This window comes from Meleagris gallopavo, chromosome 20 (assembly GCF_000146605.3).
Source record: "Meleagris gallopavo isolate NT-WF06-2002-E0010 breed Aviagen turkey brand Nicholas breeding stock chromosome 20, Turkey_5.1, whole genome shotgun sequence".
In the NCBI taxonomy this organism is placed as follows: Eukaryota; Metazoa; Chordata; class Aves; order Galliformes; family Phasianidae; genus Meleagris; species Meleagris gallopavo.
The window spans coordinates 9,313,674-9,326,550 of NC_015030.2; positions in this window are offsets into that span (position 1 = coordinate 9,313,674).

Sequence of the window (12,877 nt, forward strand, 5' to 3'; positions counted from 1 at the left end):
GCCAGTTATTGTAAGTTTAAGGTGCCAGTTTCCAGACTGTACAGTCAGGTTGTTTTATGCCTCAGTGTAAAACTACTCTCATACAAGCACAAGTAGCATTATGTCTTATTAAACCTAATTCAAAATCATATCAACATGCTTAAGTCAACCACGAGTAGTGAGGGAAGGAACTAAAAATATCACCTCTCTGCAATTGAACAGCTTAGAAACATAGCTAGCAAGATCTGCTGGGTCTAATTCTTTTATCACACCATTTGCCATGCTGATTTTATTAAGTGTGAACTGGGGGAGGACATTTCCTGGTTTACTGGGTGAATCCTAAACTGATGACGTTTCAGAGAGCAGCAGACATCATGCAAAATTTCAACAGCTCACGGTCTGAAAATATTCATCCCTCTGCAGCTGCTCGGAGCTGAAAGTAATTACTTGATTCTCTATTATCTGAAGATTTGGTCCTAAATTTATCCACAGGATCAAAAATATTTTTCCTTCCCACTTGCCTAGGAAACTCCATTTTTTTCTTCTCAGTTGTTGCTCAAGATGCAAAATAATTACTTGTTTCATATTTATTTGAGAAGCAATCTCTAGAGCCTGATTCCCAGTGATTAGTTATGTAGCAAAATATAGTTAGTTTCTGCTTTTTTAAATTTTTTTTATTCTTATTTTACACTCAGGATTCTTTTCTCCTAGCATTTCACACTAGGGACTTTGCTATGGCTTTCAGTTAGAAAATCATCAATTAACTATGGGAACTCTTCCCTTCTCTTCAGCTGTCTCATTAGTGAGGAGAAAAGGAGGAAAACAAAGAGACCTGAAACTGATTTGTCAGGGTGTTTCTCCATATAGTCAAGGTTCAGTCAGGAGAAAATGCAGTAGGATGTGCCACGGCATGCACTCCTCAGCAATCTGCCACTGTTTACAGAGCTCATACAAGGCCTCCATGATTCCTGATTTTAAAAGAAGTGGCAGAAACATTGTTAAACGTAGAGATGGAAGCAGATGAAATGCCTGCTTGCCAGGCAGACCCATTCCCACACCGCTCTTCTGCCATCTCCCCATTGGACAAGCAGGGATGCTGACACTGGCCCTTTTTCTCAGAAGCCAAGTGTACTTAAGACCTTTATTTAAGAAAAACAAAAAACAAAAAACAAAACAAAACAAAAAAACCCACCCACCAACAATTTCTAGAAGGGGAAAAGAAAAAAAAGGAGAAAATATTTCATTTATAGAGACGAATACTTGAAAATAAGCGTTTTTTAGCCATATATAGTCAAAGTATGCTGTTGTATTGCTTAAATCTTTTAGAACAAGCTTTGTGCTTCTTCAGCTTCACTGCCAGAGAGGAACTTGTATAGAAAAATACATTATTAAACACTATTTATGGATTTTCTTTTTTACCTAGATTGTGCCACAAGCAGATTGTTATTTTCTCATACAAGAGAAGAAAGCAAAACCGTGCCCAAAGAACATACAATGAATAGTTGGGGTAGTCAGTACCAGCAGAAATCACTCCATAAGTTTAAAAGAAGACGACTTATAAAAGCATCTACAGTGCTTCCTCAATTGAAAATCACTTCTTTGGTAAATGTGTTAAAGCAAAAAGTACTTTTCTTCCATAACTCTGATTCAGAGAAATATCACTTCATGACACAAAAATATTTCAAGGAAGAAAGACTGCCACAAAGCAGTAAATAACAATTGTTCCTAACTGTAACTTAAACATTTACACGCATTTATTGCACGTGCTTATCATCATACAGTACAGGAAATGTAAGAGAGAGGACTGTAAAATACAGTTAGATAGTATTTCAGATGGTAATTGGAAAAGAAGTGTGGCCACCCAAAACTGTGAATGTGTATTACTGCAGATCCACAGCAGAGACCTTTGGGACAGAGGGATCCAAAGCTACACCAGTGCGGTACGTAGAGGTAGAAGGAAGAAAATGACCTTCAGTTCATCACCTAGAACTCACAAGAAACTAATGGCTTGATGCTTGCAAGAATGTTAATAAACACAACATGTACCATGGGATAAGAACTGCCTTATTAAGAGCTAGCAAATCTGAGGTGTTCCAACGCAAACTGCTGTTATAAAACCAAGATATTAATCCTGGCTCCACCACCAACTGGACACGTGGTTTAAGTTAAGCCATCTTATTCTCGACCCCTTTTATTTGTAGGAATAACGCTTGCCTGCAGTCAGTACTTGTTGGCCTCCTGCTGGCTGCAGCACCCTGCCTGCTCCTGCTCCTGCTCCCAGCGGGAGGCACGGCGAGCTGCACATCTCCCTGAACGCAACATCTTTCAGCCTATGATGGTTACTTCACTCTTTAAACCTGATTACTCTTCCTTTTTCTCTACTTCTTATCTCATCTCCGCTACAACAGAATGTCAGTTAAACAGGATGACTTTTGTTTGAATTTAGCAATTCTCTACACACAGTATGGTTATTAGCTGAGATTAGAGCTACACAAATACCAAGGTGTCTGAACCTTCTGTCATTTACATCTTCAGTCCCTGGTGTCTTGCTAGGATATCCCAATTTCTGTTTTGAAAATATAAGCCATACCAAATCCTGCTCCTACAAACTTACACATACTGCCTCCAAATCTTACAAAACACAGCATTATTCTAGGATTTAATCTCTGATTGTGAGGTCAGTAATCTGCTAAATTAGCACTGAGCAATTCATAGCGTTGCTTCCCTGCTTACAGTTTTCTTTCTATTCATTGACTCCTTATTCCATTGCTATTTTCAAATACTATTACCTATCACACCACCAGCAGCATCTCTCTGCTAACATCTTCTCTTTGAATGATCAAAAGTCGTCCCTATTTTTCAATTCCCTCTCCTTCAACAGCAACCCCACTGCAATTGGCGATGCTAAAATAAAACACTGCAGGACCAAATCCCCAGTGGAGCTACTGACTTTGGTTGATGAATCGTTCCTGGCTGAGCCTCATCAGCAGATCAGGCCAGCAGGACAGCTGAGGAGATGCTTTTGCCTCCCACTCCCACAGACATTACCTGACTCTCCAAGATGTATGACTCCTGCTTAGCCTGGAGACAAACTGCAGGTGAATCCTGAACCATGCGCAGGCGGTCAGTAGTTACTGACTATTTTTTCTGTCTTTCCAAAATCACGAGCCTGCTTTTAGCCTACTTATGTTCATATAAATGACAATTAGTATTTCCTATTTACCAATTAGTCTGGAGGATTGGCTGAATACATCCTGATGCTCAACCATCAGGTATTTCAGGAAAATGCAAATTATGAGCTAGGAATTCATTTATGGAGTCTAAATGAGAAGGAATACTTTATTTATGCATGTGATAACATCAACAACAGGCAGTAATCCATGTAAAAATAAATGGAGTCTTACTTCTTGGCAGTGACGTGATTAAGAAAACAGAATACATTCATAAATAACATAGTTCATTTTTTCTCCAATTCAGAAAACTCGTATTATCTAAAATGTTCTGTCTGATATTTCTTGTTCCAAATTTTATTATCACTATGAATAGTTACTGTAGTATTTTTTTCAACTTGCTGTTTGTTATCTACAAGGAAAGAGCATCAGTGCAATGAACAAAGCCTTCCAACAAGCTCCCTGAAGCACTGAGTTGCGGGGGGAAGCAGGAATGTGCTTCAGTGCAAGCAAAGACTTTGGAGCTTTGCCTAAAGATAACCAGAAGACCAAAATAACTGCTGATTTAACAACATTAACGTTGCTTATCAACTTCCCATTTACAACATAGCCTTCTACACAGTTATCTCTTTAGATTGCAGGAAAATATTACTTCTACTAAATATTATTATCCTGTCATATGGAAGTTTAAGTATTTCTCGAATGCTAATTCAGTGTCTAACCTAGCCAATCCATAAAAACATTCCCAAATGAGTGGAAAAAAAGAAACAATTGCCATTATTTTTATGGATATACAAAAATCCTTACAGAAAAGTGTATTTTTCACTTCTAAATTACAAAAATCCCTGTCCAAAAAAATTTAAAAGAAAATACACTGCAAAATTATCATGGGCAGTTGACTTTCTTCTTCAGTTACAAGGAAATAAGATACAGAAATACCATACTGTGTCTGATTTGTGAACGACTTGTCTTACTGTATTGTATTTAAGGAATAATCTCTTGATTTTGTAGTATACAGCAATAGGCAGCTGGTGAGTTTGATTGAAACTGAAGGATTTAATCAATCCTTACAGCCATTTATGGGAGCCACATCGAAGCTGAGGCATTTAATCAATCTTGACGGCAAAGACTACATACCACAAAGCAATAAAGATTATGGCTATTACAAAGAAGATATACCATGAAAAAGAGAAAGAAAAAAATGCCTCGCACTGTCCCAGAACATGGCCCATGTTAATGTTTTCTGGATTCCCCAAAGACAAGACCAGTAGACGCTGTACTGAGAATGGGAGCCTGTCCTTGACTTCACTACGCTATGGATGTAGGCGACATGATGATGGGAATTAGAGTGATTGGATCTGCCAGCAGAGAGCGGTGAGAGATGGAAAGATATCTCCTTCCAAAGAACTAACAAGATCCTGAGAGATCCTGTGGCAGCAGAGCCATCTGTCCAAGTGCTCCTGCAGCACTGCCCAGCCATGCGGTCAGAACACGTTCCCACAGGGCCTGATTTCGCTGCTTTCCAGCCTGGCAGAGATTTGCATCTGACCATGTATGACTTGAAAGGAAAATCACAACTCCGTGTGTCTGCAGCATAGCTTTTTACACCTACTTCACACACACGCAGAAATAAACCAGAGAAAATTATTCCTTTTCTCTGCCCACATTACTACTGGAGAGAAACAATATTCACTAGATTTTGGATTGTTAATCCTATTGAGTTTTTATCAAGTGTTTCATTACCAGTGAAAGCTCTCTGGATGCTTCTGCAGAGCAAAAGACATAGTCAATATCTGCCAGATTTTCTGATGCATAAAGCAAAAATCAAAAAGCCATTCAAATTTTAATAAATTGGTAATGAAACCTTGATATTTTGGGCAGCTCTTGCTTCCAAAATATTACACCCCCTTACTTTGTATATTCTATATTTTCAAAGAAAACAACCATCTGATAAAGGCACCATGGATGCCTATATCTCTTTCAGCATTTTTGTTAAGGGTAGAAGGATTTTCAGGAGCAGAGTTATTGCCAAACCACAGAGAATACCAGCACTAGGATTTTGGGTCACACACTCCTGCTTAGGAATGGATGGACAAACATTTTATAAAAGAAATGGGTCACTTCATATCCTAATTAAATCAGGTATATGAGACAGTCCTTAGGTAATTATTCATTACAAGATCCCTGCTCTTGCTAAAGGATTAGTGCTGCTCATTATTAGGTTAACTATTTGCTTACCTGCTCTGCTTGCTAAATTTGCAGCCTGAAAATACATACACTTCCATGTAAGTGTACTAGCATTAATGAGACACGCCTCTAACCAATACACCTTTCCTTCCCCTCTCCCTTTCCTCTTCCAGACCATCTCAGTGCTGATGATGGCTTTCACAGAGATGTTCCAACAAAATGCAAAGTGGCAGCAGTAATGGACTCACAGCTTTCTAACACCATGATTATCATAATCATATTGTTTAACCACTACGTCCTAACTCTTAAACACACACAATAATTCACTTTTTTCCACTTTCAATGTTCTTCACATGTATAATTTCAGAGCTGTGTGTGCAACAGGAATATAATAAAATGAAGTCATATATGAATGAGTTTTACAAGGTACGATTCCAAGAGCTGTTAATTTAAATCCATTTAAGTGTATTTAAATTTTGCAGGCAGTGTTATCAGCGATGTCTCTGTAATACCTTTATATTGCTTTTTTATTGCTTTTGAATTCAGCATTCTTTTATACGAGCAGGAGGAATTCCATCAACACAGGGCAGACAGCATTAAGTGCTTCACGATCTCGCAGCTCAGTATTTACACTGAACTCCTCCTTCCCACACCTCTCTGTTTGGGCAATTCAGTGTCCTCAGTACACAGTGCTATTATTGGGGTGCTTGATTTTAACAGCAGACATTTTGCACTACTTCCTTTCCATTATCCCTCACTTTGGAAAGCAAAAATCATTATTTAAGAACCGTTAAGATATGAAAGACAAGTGGCTATCCACAAGTTCTGTGTTTAGTTTGTGTGCTTTAGTGTTTTTCTGTTGTTTGGTTTTCTTTAATGGGTAAATCTGAACTAGATAAGTAGAGAGATATCACTAAGTAGCAACATCAGGATGACAGTCCAATAACTGCAACATACTGGTTCTGCCAGTCATCGAGACCTATGAAAGTCCTTCAAAAAAAATGGCTTTTACTCAGGTAGCTGCTGACACTGCAGTGACTTAGGCCAGGACAGTAATATCCACATGAATCTGCAAACCTACCTGGTTTCCAGAATATCACAGGCATTAGTGGGAGCTGTGGAGGAATAGCATTTCTCTTTCAGCATTCAAAATGATGAAGGAGACCTGCTGGATTTTCTTTCTTTTCTGTAGATCTGATGAGAGACATTTTGCAAACCAGCAATCAGAAGTAAAATAAGTTGCTAAAGGACTGATAAGTCCTCTAGTGATAAGGTCAATAGATAAACAGAAACTTTCCCCTGCCACACTGGAAGTCTCAGCAGTTCCAGTCAGAGGGAAGGGTTGGGGATGCTACAGAACCCCATTAATCAATGTACCAGAGCACCTCCAACCCACACAAACACAGCGCCTTGCTGAGCCTGAGCTTGAATCTAAAGCTCTGCTTTAAGACAAATGGCCTAAAATGGGCTACTGGATATTCTAACCTGGAATACGGTATTCTAGAGGAACACAGTCTTCAATCTGAATAAAAATACCAAAATCCTCACATGAGAATGGAGGAAAAGCTATTGTAAAGTATTCTGAAAAGTGGTTACTGGCTCCTTTGAAACAAAGTTTGTACAGAATATACAAAAATGGGAATAGGTACAAACATGGTAAAGCAGCTCAGTTTCACTGCAACATCACACTGATTCAAGGTTGTCTGATGAAAAAGAGAAGTTGGGTAGATGAAGATGTAATTTCTGAAGAGAGAACAAGAAACTACAGACTTGAAAGTGATCGGATAGGGCTGCAGGAAAGAAAAGAAAAGAAGAATGAAAAATAATTGAGCTATTTCAGGGAACACTCCAGCATACCTTGAGTGAGGAAACAAAGGATCCTTTGAAAGTAGAGTACTAGGCACTTATTTAAACAAGCCTACGTGGAAAAAGACAATCAATTATAGTAGAGCTTCATAATTGTTTTAATAAGAAAAGAATGAAGTATGACAATAGAATTTTTAAGAGGAAAATGTTTCAAACTATGTGATCACACAGAAGACAGGAAGAGACTCATGATGAATGCCCGCTCTGGGAAAAGTCAGTCTTCCCATAGGTGAGAGCTCAGATAGGCCATCAGGCCATGAGTTACGTCAACAGTTTTGTAATGAAGGAGCTAAAGGGGAAGAAAGAAAGTAAGAAAATGAACAAGAAAGATTTAAGTAAAATAATTTTCCTGTCTTAGTTCTTTCTCAAATAAATTTTAACAAATTTCCTGAGTAGAATCCCAACCAATGGCTGGGAGAAATGTAAGCATAAAATGAAGGTGAAAGATGTCATTTCTAGACTCAGATCAATGTAACTTCAGGCAGCCTTAATTATTACACTCCAAGGGCAATATGATTTTCACTTAATTTAATTGAAATATTGGAATTCTATTAGACTTGATTGTACAGAGAAGAACAGTCCACATTCTCCCGCTTAGTGCGCAGGGTTCAATTGGGCTCTGCCTGACGTGGGAAATATCCACCATTATTTTATGCTCCTATCGCCTTCCCGGGAGAGAAAAGCCCCGATCATCACCCCAAAGGCTTCAGGCAATGACCACCTGAGAAGAGCTCGGAGCCACATGCTGCAGTGCCTCCAGGTTCCCCTTCCCTCTCCAGGAACCTTGGCATCTGATAGAAAGCTTCAGTTCCTCGATATCTGAATTCAGGATGTAGCCTAAAGCACTGCAGTGCAGGACATGCTGTGCTGGAGAGATGATGTCACTATAAAGAGCTTATTCTAAATTTCACTAACTTTTCATATTTCTTTTACATGTTTGCAATAGAGAGTTTTGACAAATTAGACTTGAAAAGAAAAATTAGAAAAAAAGCTTGGAGATTCACGTATTATTGGCTTTAAAATTCGCCTCAGAAACTCCAGAAAATGAACTTACTGGGTCACACTCTTGCAATACCAACACATTTTAAAGTGCCAGAAAAAAAAGTCGCTGCATCTATAAAATATTTTGACAATTACTCACATAACACTGTGGAATGAAAGAGAAAATTAGAAGAAAATTAGCACTACTCTATTTATTCATGATCTGTACATCACTCAGAATATCTGGCAAGCCCTTGTGACTTATTTGAGGGAATTCTAATGACATTTCAGCAAAAGAACTACAATGACACAGAGACTGAAAAACAATTATTCTCACTAAAAAAGAAAGTTGCATTAATTCTATAGGGAAGCCAAAGGAAGACCTGAGACACTGCATTACACCCTGGCAAAATGACAGGTGTTTGAGAACTGAGCAACTAGAAATGTCAGTAGGAGACCATGTAACTCCAGGGCAAGAATCTACAAATGAAAGGAGATCAACAGTAATTTATGCACATGACAATTAAAAAGAAAGTAGGCAAGTAGTCTGAAGTGCGAAATCTCTGCACCAGCACACCAAAATCTTTGCCTTCAGCACAGAGAAAAATCAAATGTAATCAAAGGGACCCTGATAAAATAAAAAAAAAAGTGACTACCATTGAGTATAGGGGAATTATTAATCTAGGTGGCACAGACATGGAGAAAAGAAGTGTCAGCAACTACAGACTAGAACCTATAGATCTCAGATCAGTAGGTTCTGTTAGCACTGAAAAACATGACTTTGTCTTAGATTCTGTTCTATAAATCTTCACCTATTTGCAACATTGCTCACAGCATGGTGTTCATTATCATTAATTAGCTGAACTTCATTTCCACAGGGACTGCAAAAGCAGCAGAATCATTAAAAAGGTAGAAAGCAATAGGAACGCATTTCTGGGCCTTCCTTCCACTTCCCAGCCCTCTCCTTTAGGCATTCCTGAAAGCCATCCCTGGGCACACATCGCCAGCTCAGGCTGCTATCTGTGAACCCACATCATCCTCGGGACGAAGGCCTGCTAACCCCTTCCCACGGGGCACTGCCCTCACCCCCTGCCTAGTTTGTGCGAGGCAGAGCATCCAAACAGCCCCTGCAGTGTATGAAAATGATGGCACAAACACCCCGCTGGTACCCGAGGGCTGGCCATTTAGAGATGCCAAACTCCACATGTCAGCGCTGTCAGTGCCTAGGGGCTCACACTATACAAAGGTTTTCCACTGTTATTAGCTACCTGACTTACCAAGAGCCATTTCCATGAAATCAGTCATTCTGCAGACACTTTGCCATGCCTTACTGCTTCCCAGACTCTATTTATCTGTTGAAAATGTACACTTTTCACTGAGCTCCAACTTATACCTTCAAGTGAATAAAAAAAGTGCTTTTAATGAAAAGATGTGTCAAGGATTACCGCTGATTGTGCGAGAGATGAAAGGTTTTTCACTACTTTCTTACAGCTGAATATTCCACAGATTTAAACTTTCCACACACCGAACACTCCCATATCTCATTGGAATTGCTCAGAGAAGACCTGGCACAGCTTGTACAAAAGAGACAAAAAACACAAAGACAGCGAGTCCCAAATGTGGGACTTGTTGGCTCTAAGGAATGATGCTTCTCCTTCTAGAAATGAATTTCTTTCCCACTCATTCTGTATTATTCTCTCTTTTTACATTGTTTAAAAACCCCAGAATATCAGCACAATTATGACTGTAGCAGCCAAGTACCTTCATAATGTGCTACATTTGCCTATAATTTATGAGTTATAGAACTAAAATATCCAAATCAATATCCAGAAAGTATCACATATTTAAACCAAATTAACTTATGTCAGAGCAGTTAATCCTTGGTTTCAAGGCATGCTGTCTTTTTATTTTTTTTCCCCTTAAGTAATTTAAAAGATAATTTCCCTGAGGATTTAAAGGCACTGAGATACACTATGTGGAATAGCAACAGCTCTGCCTGGGAAGAAGGACACACTTCACGTGTCTTTAAAATAAATTGCCAGAGAATGTAATGCAGCCTTCCCGGGGACTTTCATCATAACTCTACCTATTTATTATCAAGAAAATGTCAAATTCAGATGTTAATTTGGGAAGCAAAATCTTACAGAATGAGCCATGAAAATGACACTCATAAAGCACAAAGAGCAGAAAAGCATCTTGAAAGGAACTAAGATGATGAATTTGAGCTTTGATTTCCCTGCACTCTGCTGAGCAGCACTCTTCTGTACAAGGTGCCTGGATCACCATTTTTAAAAGCTAAGGATCCCCAGAGACATCTGAGCCAAATGCAAGTGATTGATCTTGAATTTAAAGCCCTGAGGGTTGTGGGTGAGCTTGGCCAATGTTGTGGGTGAGCTGGCTCAGTGGCACCCGCATGCTCCATCCTCCCAGACAACTGGTTCCTATGGGGGAAGGAAGCTGTCTGCTCCAGAAGTGTGAAAGTCCCATCCAGAGCAACCCAGATCTCCTCACTGCAAACACAATCATGGAAAACACATGGAAGCCACAGACCTCAGGGCCTTCAAGAACTAAATATGACATCACATCTCTGAACTGCTTTCGCTCCAAAACAAGCAGCTTCAATAAAGTAGGTGAAAAAGCAACACGAACCGTATATTTACAGTCAAGATAAGTCTCAAAAAAAGGGTTATGTTCTCAAATTTGCGTTTCTGAAAATGATATCAGGTATTTAAGCATTCATAACTCCACACTGATGGACAAAAAAAGAAAAAGAAATGTCTTTCTGGGCATAAAGTGGAAAGACAAGTATTTAAAAAGAGAAACTATCTTGTTTAAAACTCAATGTGTTAACTAATTTAGCACAGTATGCTGTTTAGCACAACCTTAGGTTCACAAAGAAAAAGACCAATGTCTAATCAAAGTTGCCCACCTGGAAAATTGTAGTACTTGTTCAATGTTATCAGAACAGGCTCATTTACTGTAGAGACATTGTACAAAAATAGACTTGTGTATAAAATGTTACCTGATTATAGGATTGCACCTGTTAGCAGCCACTCATTTTAAAGCATCACTACCCTCCTTAAAGCAAGACAGGGCACCGTGTTATTTTATGGTAATTGTAGTAAATACTGCAGCCTAACTCATGGGGCTCCTTAGCATAATTGCTGCTCAAATACCAGGTTAGTTGACTAAGATCCATCTCTTAATACTTGGAACTCAAAGGAGCTCTGTGTGAGGCAGCTCTCAGGACTGTAAGGTCCCAGCTGTTCCCCTCCTTGTGACACGGGCTGGTTCAGCAAGAGCTCCACACTCTGCATCTGCCTTGCACAAAGGAAGGGCCACTGCTCTGAAGGCTCTGTCTAACCAACAGTCACTTGGTTGCAAACCACCACACAAAATCTAACGGAGCTAAATGTAATGGAGTGGCTGACTGCCTGTGCAGAAAAGCATTAAGGCAGTCAATGGTAAAGGGAAACAGAGAGTTTTAATAACTGCAAAATCCTTACTGTGTCATTAGCCAGCAATAATCTCCAAACAAGACAGTCTCCTTTGCTACTCAACCCTGTCTGAACAAAGAAGGTAACGATCAAATGATCACCAATATTCAGATATACAAATAAAATGACCTGCACAGGAATGGAAACCATTTCTTCCTCAGTTCTAACAAATCTAACACCCTCATGACTTGCCCTGCCTCTCCAAGGCAGTGAGACACAAGTCCTCAGGACATCCTTGGGTTCTTATTCACAGAGTACAAAATAAGTGAAGGAGTGTGGCATAAAGGTGTGAAGTGAGCACTGCCAGGCAGTCAGAGAAGGCTCTGAATCCTGGTATCCTGCATATTCAGCCACAGTAACAAGAGATATTCTGTGCTTGCTGGGCTGAAGCAATGAGATAGAACAGGTCAAATAGTTTCAGACTAGAATTCCTTTTTCCATCAGTACAAAAAGTGGGGAAAAAAGGAAGTTTGTAGAAGCAAAGTTTGCACCTTCATATTCTTCTCCATAGCACTCACTGTTATATGTGGCACTTTAAGTGTTAAAAGAATGCATGCTTACAAGTAATGAGCCATTAAGAATCTTAGCAGATACCTAACAAGATGCACTTCTCTAATTGACTTTATTGTTAGAGTAATTAAGGAGACCCAACTTTTCTTTTTCATACAAAATGTGCCCAGATGCTGCAAGCACTGTACAAACACTTTCTCTGTGTACGCTTGTGTGCAAGGGAAACAACCCTGGAAGGTAAAATTCAGCCTGTTTTTGAAGAGAGAATGTGTACATAAATGTCCTTGTGAATCTCAAGGTGAACTAAGTTTACAGCCTTTTTATGACATATTTTTGACATCGTAACCAACAGTGATGGCTGGAGCTGACATTCTTATTAATTTGTTTTCAAAATGACTCTCAAGAAACCCAGCGAGGAGAAAATAGATTAAACAGGCTGGTATCCAAAAAGTCTCACTGGTCAAACCTCTTGGAATTGCAAAATTTGATGACAAAGCAAAACACTCCACATCTGCCCACACTTAGCAAATCTTTGCTTTAGCATAACCTGACTTCTAACTCAGATCCCTCATGTTGGAAAAACAAGCGAAACTGCTCAAGTCAGCAGCACGCAAACAGAGAGAGACCAGAAGGAGCAAGAATCTCAGGAGCCAAAGAAACACACACAAAACTCAGGTACCAGGCATA